The 9,530-nt window shown below is 35.2% G+C and overlaps 1 non-coding gene across 1 annotated transcript; it reads right to left on the bottom strand.

Moving 5' to 3' along the window:
* Positions 1-8,257: 8,257 nt before the first annotated feature.
* Trnas-uga (transfer RNA serine (anticodon UGA)) lies at positions 8,258-8,339 on the bottom strand. Its single transcript has one exon. It is a non-coding gene; the product is annotated as a tRNA-Ser (tRNA).
* Positions 8,340-9,530: the final 1,191 nt, after the last annotated feature.

The following is a 9,530-nucleotide window of genomic DNA, read 5'->3' as shown; positions in this document are numbered from 1 at the left end:
TAATCTGTGGTCAGCAACACCAACAAACCCAAAAATTGGTTTCGATCTGCGCTTTATGGAACTCTTGACTGTCCTCCAACTGGAATGCCACATGCCTGCAAAAACCTTTTGTGCAGCTTTAGCGTCAATGAAGACATTCAGTGTTGAACTGTTTGCAGAGGTAATATAGTCATTAACAATACAAGCTCTCTATGCCATTTCCTATGTTTACTATTATAACGACAGTCAAATAATTATAGGAACATTTTGGTTTTACAAAAGAGTGATTCATGTACACTTCACACAGAATGGTCATTTTGGATAAAATGTTTAACAATTACGCTATGATTTTCTTGTTTATTGTTGTCTTTAAGGAAATTAATTTAATCACTTATTTTTGCATTGAATAAAACAATTTATAATAACTCAACTAGTAAGGTCCAAAAAAAAATTCACTGTATAAATCCATTAAAAATAGTAAAAATCCAAATACATAATTTGCTGTAACAATCTATTGAAAACTGACTTCAATGCAACTCTTCATATTGTAAGAATCACACATTCATGTACACGTAGATCAAAGTGTAATATTAGCTCGGCGTTTTCGGAGAAAATCCTAAGTATTGTCATAGCCAGCTTGTCGTGAGGTCCGCCGCCCGCGTCGTGCTTAAACCTTAACATTGGCTCTAAAATCAAAGTGCTTCCACGTGCAACTTTAAAACTTCATGTAGATGCACCTTGATGAGTTCTACATGCCACACCCATTTTTGGGTAAAAGGTCAAGGTCACTGTGACCTCTAAAAAAAATCTGACAAGCACCCGAAGCCGAGCGAGGCACCCGTTATGCGGTGCCCTTGTATATTGCATTCCTTTTTCTTTATATTTTTAGGGTAGAAACATTTATAGAGCACTCGTTGGAGACTGCCTAGTTGAGTACTCCTTCCACAGAATGTCACTGCTGACTCGAAACACTGTGACAAGAGAGACACTAGGACGAGATTGCCCAGTTTGTCTTGAAGTATGTATATTTGCATGGTTAAGTTCATTCAATCATATAAACAATATATTTTTTTGCACTTAAACCAATTTAATGCTACTTGATACTAAGTGTATCTATGTTTTTATCTGAGAATTTTGTTTGTGCACTCAACTCATTTGTTTTTACAGACACCACCGATCCTATCTATGGATGGGAACTTTTGATTGGTCCATACGACATTATCAGGGGTGGGAAATGGCCAGCTGGCTAGTCGCCATAAAAATTTGTTCTTCGAAGACCAAGAAAACCTGAAAGAATTCCTTTCTCATTACGGCATTGACAAGAAAAGTAATACTTCGGTAAGGCTGAGTAAAATGTGAACTTCTTTATTTTATACATTTTCAAACACTAGGAGGCGTACTGATTTTTTTCTTTCATTGTGTTGCATTATACCTTAAATGCAACCATAGTGCTTCATAGGTTAATCTCCTTAGATAAACATTTTGAAAATTTAATATATGTCGTACAATCCTTAATTCAGAAATTGTATGGCTAGTTTATTTAAATTTATTTTTACTTTATATTGTTGCAAATGAACAGATGATTTTGCATTACCTTGTATTATTTCAAATGAACAATGTAGTATTGAACACTGGATTTCAATTCTTCTCAGAAGTATTAGTAATTTAAAGATATTTGGATAGGATAATATGACCTCGAGTTGTGTTATTTCTTATCCATATTAGAAAGAGAAAACAATTGCATTGTTTTGTATATGTTAAGAACTAATGATTTAACAAACAACAGTTCTTTTGTCATATAACGAGAGAATACCAGTTCATTAAATTAAATCAAATACATTTATTATTGCCCCGTTGGAACTAGCTGAAGGGTATATTAAAATCAAACTGTCTCCGTTCATTCAGCCAAAATGTTTTTCTTAATGAAGTCCAATAGCTTGAATACTTTATTATAAGTAATGCACTAAATTGTCATTTCAGGAATGCTCTTATTTTCAAGCTGGCAATGTCATTCGTTCAAAAATTAAAACCAAACAACTGGACATAACTGGTTTTTTTGGAAGTGTGTGCAAACATGACATCCCAGTGATGATGCTTGACATGACACATGGAGAAAGGTAATTGGCAAATTCTAAAATGAATAACATTAATTCTTGTCAGGAAATAAATTATTAAAATGTAGCATCATCTTTGTCTAAGTTAAAAGTGCATGTGTCCTTAATGATCCCACAGCGTTCTAGATAAGCTGCGTAACAGCGTAATATACGCATAAGAAATCAGAATACGTTCAATTTATAATTTCCGTGCGTACATTTAAGCAGGCCAATCTGGACTTTACGCAAATGCTGTAAATTCTCTGCGTACAACGTAAACAAAAAATTTAAACTGCCGATTGTCTTTCGCCAAAATATGAGACTGGTTATTTTAAAAATTAGAGCTAATTTGTGCGCTGGATTGTACAAATAGTTAGGCAGTCGGTAGGATTTCTCTGTATCATCTAGATGCATTGTATCGATGTTTTTAACAGACAGTCAAGTGCTTGTGTTTATAAAATTACATGAAGAGGTCAGCATGGCTTTTTCGAAGCCAAAACAAATTACTTCTCAAAGTAAAATTGATTATTTATAAGGCTAAAGTTGTATCGAGTAATAACATGCACTGCCAATACTGAATGATATAATTTCCTCTGTTTTCAAATCAAAAAGGACACACTAAAACAACTGTTGAAAGTTGGCAATACAGTTTTCCATGGCTCACGGTGGTGGATGATAAGGACGAAGTATGTCTTAAATGTAAAATCTGCCAACGATACAAGTTAAAAAAACATAAAACACTTTAAAAGAAACATACTACTATGAAGGAGTACACTTAGTTAATGGTTAATCGTGTTTAACATTATTAAAGTAGAGTGTCTGTGCGCCAGCTCAATTCTTGTTTTACTTTTAGCAAATTACCCCTTAAGCCATGCAAAATTTGACCATTTACCCCCATGGGTCAAAATTATCTATAACGCTGATCCCACTTAATAAGTAAAAGAAGCAGTCCTGTCTTGTGTACATTTAAATCAACTTTGCTGAAATGTTTCCTTATAGTTATCTTAACACTAGACTGTCATCTTAAAGAATTTTTCATACACATATGCAGTAAATAATCTCGTAAATTACTCCCTTAATAGTATTTATTGGAATTGTTGAGAACAGGAAGAGGTATTTTTCTAGATTTTTAATCTATAACAGGATGTTAAATACATGTAGACTGAATATACTCTATAGATTTTTTACACTTCAACATGTTATTTTTTATGATTTGAAGTTTGTGTACTATTTCAGGCTTGGGTATCCTGCCTATATTCTGAAGAATGTTTTGCAGAATCGCACATCCAATCTTGTTTTGTGATGTATGACATTGCTTGCACTCTCCACCGACACCTCAAGGTAAAATATAAGGAGACACTGTGATTTCTTACAGTGGTATTCAATACGTTCAGTAATGATTTACATTTTTAGCTGGACTGTTAATTAGATAGTTTGAGCTATAGCACTCGCCCATGTCGGCTTCTTGTTATTGCTGCAGTTCAGGTTTGTGTTTTAAGTCTTATACCTGTAGCTGGTACTACAGCACATATTTAATTAGAATTGAGGACATGAATGTTTGCATTGTTTTTTTTAGGACTGACAAAGGCTCAAAATTATGACGTGCATTTTTGCTAAATTGGGCCTCTTTTGTGCCTTCGGGGTCATTAAGAGGTCGATGACAATGACCCATAACTGTGGCCAGCATTTAAGCAGAATTATGCCCCTAAAGTTAGTGAGACATTCAGGTTTAAGCAACATGTACATATTGCTGTAACTTCAGTTTTTCAGTAGGAACTTCACCTATTATGAATCATCATGTGTTGCCACTTACAAAGGCCAATAACTCTGACAATCTATATGGAATTAAGCCTGCATATGAATTTAGAAAGCCAGGCTTATGTTTTAGTTCAACAATTATTAGTAAATTATCAGTCTTTCTGTTGTGGAAGGATTCACTGATTATTATTATCATTAAAAATGTGTTTTTCAGAAAACCATGGACAGTGATGTGTTACAACGATGTACATTTTCGGTTCCAGTATTTCACAGTTTTGTGCACAATGTAACATGCAAGGTAAATTTGTCATATAAATTAGTTTCTGTTGCTATAAAAATCTGATATGTTGATAATTTTTGTATGGAAACCTTATGGTAATCACAAAACAGTAATTAAATTATTAATGGAGCTGTTTCAAAAGAACTTCATATTATTTTGATGATAAATTTCTATGTGTTCCACCTTTAAATTAAAGGAGACATAGCTTTGCAAACAGTTGTTTCTGGGTTAATTGAAAACAAATTAATTTGACCAAAAAAATACATGTTTGATTGTCTTATGAACCTCTGATGTTATGTGTTTGTTAGCTGGAGTATGGCCAGCGCTTTAAAGGTGCTACTGCACTTACGGATGGACAAGGAATTGAACGTCTCTGGTCTTTTCTCAGAGGTTTCAATAAAATCACTAAAGAGATGTCCATCAACAATCGTCAAGACCTTCTGACTAATGCTTTGTTACATCACACCTTCAAAGCTGTACACAATTTAGGTATGCAAAAATCAAAATGTAATTTAAGTTGTGGCCACTTAAGATATATGTTTGTAAGCGAACTCTTCGATAGAAGGCTTAATGTAGCAGACATATGGACTCACATTAGTTGTTATCCCCCGCCATAGACATAGAGGGATGTTGTTTTGGAATTTTCCGTTCGTCCGGCACTTTTGTGTCTGGAGCCATATGTTGGAAGTGATTCGGCGGATTTCATTGAAACTTTGTATGAGTATATATATGGATAAGAGGATGATTGTCAAAGCCTTAAAAATCACTTAAAATAGTCCCCCCCTGGAGCCCCAAAACTACAAACTATGCACTTTTTTCGCATTTTAAGATACTTTGATTGAAGTATATAAGGCATGACATGCTCGAGAAGTGGTTGTCAAAGCCTTCAATATCATTAATATCGTGAAGCTTCCTTGGGGTTCACCCCCCTTGACCCAATAAACGAAAAACTATGCACTTTTTTGGTATTATATGAAGGTACTTTGATAAAAGTACATAAGGCGTGACATGCTCAAGAAGTGGTTGTCAAAGCCTTCAAAATAATTAAAATTGTGAAGCTTCCGGTGCCCCCTTAACGATAAACTATGCACTTTTTTGGCATTATAAGAAGGTACTTTGATGATAGTATATAAGGCATGACATGCTCGAGAAGTGGTTGTTAAAGCTTTCAAATCACTTAAATCGTGGAGCTTACTGGGGGCTTTGCTTCCTGGACCCCCTAGCAGGGCCTTGCCCTGGACCCCCAGCAAATCTTTCAATATCCCGCCCACCCTAACAAGAAATCCTGGAACCGCGCCTGTATGGGCTTTTAACATGAATGCAGACCTAAACCATGTGTGATTTAAATTAAACTGAATGATTGTTATAGATTGATCATAAGGTTTATTCTGCACATACATACTAAAAAAATAACATATTTACATTTTCACAGAAGCTTAAAACAAATTGATTTAAAAACAAACACATATATTTGGCGACCCCATATATTGAGCACAAAAAAACAGGGGCGTAGCTAGCATATTTTTAGCTGTAGGCCCGGATATGATACATAAAAATGCGGGGTCCGGGGGTCCTCCCCCTGAACATTTTTGAATCCAATAACGCCTGTGGTGAGATTTAAAGTATATCTAGACAAATAATAAGATAAGAAAATATAATACTTTGGCCTGTTTTTCTTTGATATTTTACTGTTTTATCTCAATGTCAGAGAACTAAATTTTGTTTTTGTTCGGCATCAAGGGACCGAAACGACCCGAATTCAGTCAATGGATCGGGATACGGGGGCAAGTGCACCATTTTAAACATCATTCGGAATGTTTTTTAAAAATCCAACGATAACCGATTTCAACTTACTTTAATGCTAAAAGGGAGACAAGTAGATCTACATGTAGATCTATGCAAACTTGTAACATCAAGTCACGTGAAAGAAGTGAGCTAGAATCTATGCACATAGAAAGAAGAAAAGTTAATAATAATTAGAAGATATGTCCTTTGAACACCAGAATCCATTGTCTGAGGATTATGTCAACATGAAATGCAGATTTCTAACACCTCACCACTCAGGTCAAAATTTAAATGCGTTTTTCGAAATTGAAGCATTTTTATTGTTCATGTTTCAAAAAAGTGTACAGTAGGCCCGGGCCAGCTGTGCCTTATAGCAGCTACGCCCTGAAATGTCACAGATTAAATTGACTTCATGAGTTATAAATTTGAGATACATTTAGATGTTGACGTTCTGTGCTTCAGATGGTACTCGAGCACTATTGCATTTATGAATTTACAAATTTAGACTGATAACTATAAGTTTATTAAAATAGTGTGATATATCTTAGACGGACACTGACGTCACTGTACTGTCAGTAAAGCCCTTGAAAGTCTTGCGACTTATTTCCAAAGCGGTATATTGTTCAGATCGTGTTACTTTATCAATATTTATTTAAAAATATTAAATTATAATCAAATGTAATGATGTATCCATTGCAATCAACTAAATAAGAAAAATCTACAAAAAAAGTTCTTACCAACTTTACCAAGGCAGCCATTTTCCCCGGTTTCAGAGAGCGATATGTGGATGTTGCATTTTGTGTACGCGTTTGCCTCAAAATCTTGTGACGTCAAACATCTTGATACAATTGTTACTAAGTGTAAACACTTTATTTTCGCGAGCAATCAGTGTTGGATATTGGTTAAGAAAACATCAAAATAAGCCGTCCATTGTCTTAACCGATATTTCAAGATAAATGTGTCAATTACATCTTCGCTAATAGTCCCCAATCCCTCCAGTTCGCTAGTTAAATTTTTGCGAGTTTAAACAAAACAATAATGCCAATTATCAAAACAGGCCCCTTGTTTGTAACCACTAAGGTACTAATTTATTGCTTTCTTTGTTTGTTGACACGTTATTTAGTACCGTCGTTGGTGCGACATGTTGAAACTACTAAACTTGGCGCAAGCGTAAGTTGGCAGTATGCCGCACTCAATACGTTTATCGTATGAATTAATAAATTATTGAATGAAAAAATGAGCATATACAGACTAAAGTTTTATACAAAAATGAAACCGTTTAACTGGTTGTTTCGGTAATCTAACTGGTTAACCTCTTGCATACCTACTTAAAATAGTTTCTATACCACAACGCACTGTACAAGAGGCTAACCCCATACCAAATGGTATGATGGTAATATCATTGCCTGTCCGTACAGGCTAACTCCATTAACCTAAGGCCTGTTGAACAGACTAACTCGAGTTGTATCGGGTGCCCCCACTGTTTGGTACCATAATTGCTATGCCAATTTAATGGCAGCTGTCAGAGGCGTTCTGTAATTGTACTTGTTTGGGTTGAATATTTGATCAATGGGTGTCTATATCTCTAGGTATTTCTGAAAGCTCACGTTCATGGTAATAAAAAAGCCTTTTACGGTTTTTTTCGTACGTTAAGGTAGCGCACCCCTAATGGGCACATATCCAAATCTAATTTAATAAATTATTTTCCTAATCTGCATCATTTCACTGAACTACATGCAAATGTGTAGGTAGGCTTTCCATGCTTTAAACAAAAATATACCGATTTTTTCAAAACCACCCTCACGCTCGGCTTTTGTCCAGTTTATTTTCACCCCTGGTGTATATAAATGTTCCATAATTCATTCAGATTTCCAAATATGGGCATGCAGTTGGTGTGTACAGATGCAGTAAAGGTTTTTAAAGTTTAAACAAGATGAAATAAGTATTCTTTTACACACATTTATGTTTTACAATTTTTTATCTATGGAATAGCGCCATGAAATGTAAGTGATTTCAGCCAAGAAAAAATTGGGTCGCTTAAAAACAAAGTGTCATAAAAATCAAAATAGTATCATTTAAGTTTCTATTTTAAACTAATTTTTTATAGAAACACTATATACAGCAAAAATACCAAGAAATAGACAGATTTACCGTTTACTTTTTGAAATAAAAATAAAAATGCAACATGCATCATTCGTATTTTCAGCAATAATTTACCCAATTTAGCCATAACGTTGTTTCAATTGTAAAAAATGAAGGATATTCTTACAATGTTCAACTTATTTAACAATAAACATAGCTTATATGCTATATGTAATCAAATTACGTTAGAAAAGAAATAAAACGCGTCGCAAAAAGTATGCGATGTCGGCAGGATTCGAACCTGCGCTGGAAGATCCCAAAAGATTTCAAATCCATCGCCTTAACCACTCGGCAACGACATCTTCACATCAGTGCAACCTTAAATTCGATATCCATAAGTAAATAGGTAAAAAGGCTCATCGATCTTTGAAGAAATCGCGAAATCGTATTTTTCAGATGATAATTGGATCAAAGTCAATATTTATAGTGAAAATAATGTATTCTAAATGAATTAGGTAAACACATATCAAATTTCGAAGTTTGAAAAAAATAAAATGCATCTCTCGGAAATAACCGATCATTTACGATCGCTACTTCTATATTTCTCTGTCGTAGCTTCGGTATAGAAATAAGGGTCATTTTTTAAATTGAGCTTTTTGCAGAATAAACTGGCATCTTATCACAATCAACAAGTCTTCAGACGTAATTTCATCGTCCATGTTGCATCGTAGGTAGCACAGAAGACAACCGCTCATCTGACGTCACGGTCCTTGATGGACATGTATCTGACATTTGTTCCAGGAATGTCATGGACGCACACGAACATGTAAGGCATAACTACAGATGTCAGCAGACCCAATAAATGGACCTTACCAGAGGTTGGCAACTTACCGGATCGACACGGATCATCACGAAATTTTTAACTTCCCAGAAATGTCGTGTTGGCCAACCGGATATGATTGGTGTTGGTTCAGCTGTTGTATATGACAGTCCTGTCAGCAAAACGCAATAAACACGGCGCCAACAAGGACTCGAACGGACCAACACGGCAGAGATACGGATAGCCCCGGAAGAACACGAATAAACACGTCATATGCACGGACCATTCCAGCTGTGCACGACAACGATAAGGACTAATCAGTTTTCCGCGGAAAGACAAAAATTAATACTTAATAAAAGCAAGCTGATTTTCGGTGATACCATCCATTTCGCTGTCCAGTTGGTTGGTTAACCAGATCGGATACAGTACTTGTTTATCCGCTGTAATAATGTGTAAGCATTTTTTGTAACAGAAACAATTAACAATTAAAGATGCATCGCAATCTTATACACCATTAACACTGTTTTATTTGTGTATGTTTGTGTAGCAAAACTTGCATTTAACCTACTCATACTTTTTGACGATGCTGGAACAGCAGCGTCTAAGGTTTGATAACCAGTAAAAAAAATCTTCACAATGGCGACCTATGTAAAAGACCGAGCCAGTCCGATTGAGATAACTCGATTTTTCAGTTACTTCCCTTGGCATTCGCCACTGCGTAGGAGATTGCTCG

Source organism: Dreissena polymorpha, chromosome 8 (genome assembly GCF_020536995.1).
Source record: "Dreissena polymorpha isolate Duluth1 chromosome 8, UMN_Dpol_1.0, whole genome shotgun sequence".
NCBI lineage: Eukaryota > Metazoa > Mollusca > Bivalvia > Myida > Dreissenidae > Dreissena > Dreissena polymorpha.
Note: the sequence above shows the minus strand (reverse complement) of the source record. Positions and strands in the feature narration are given on the sequence as shown.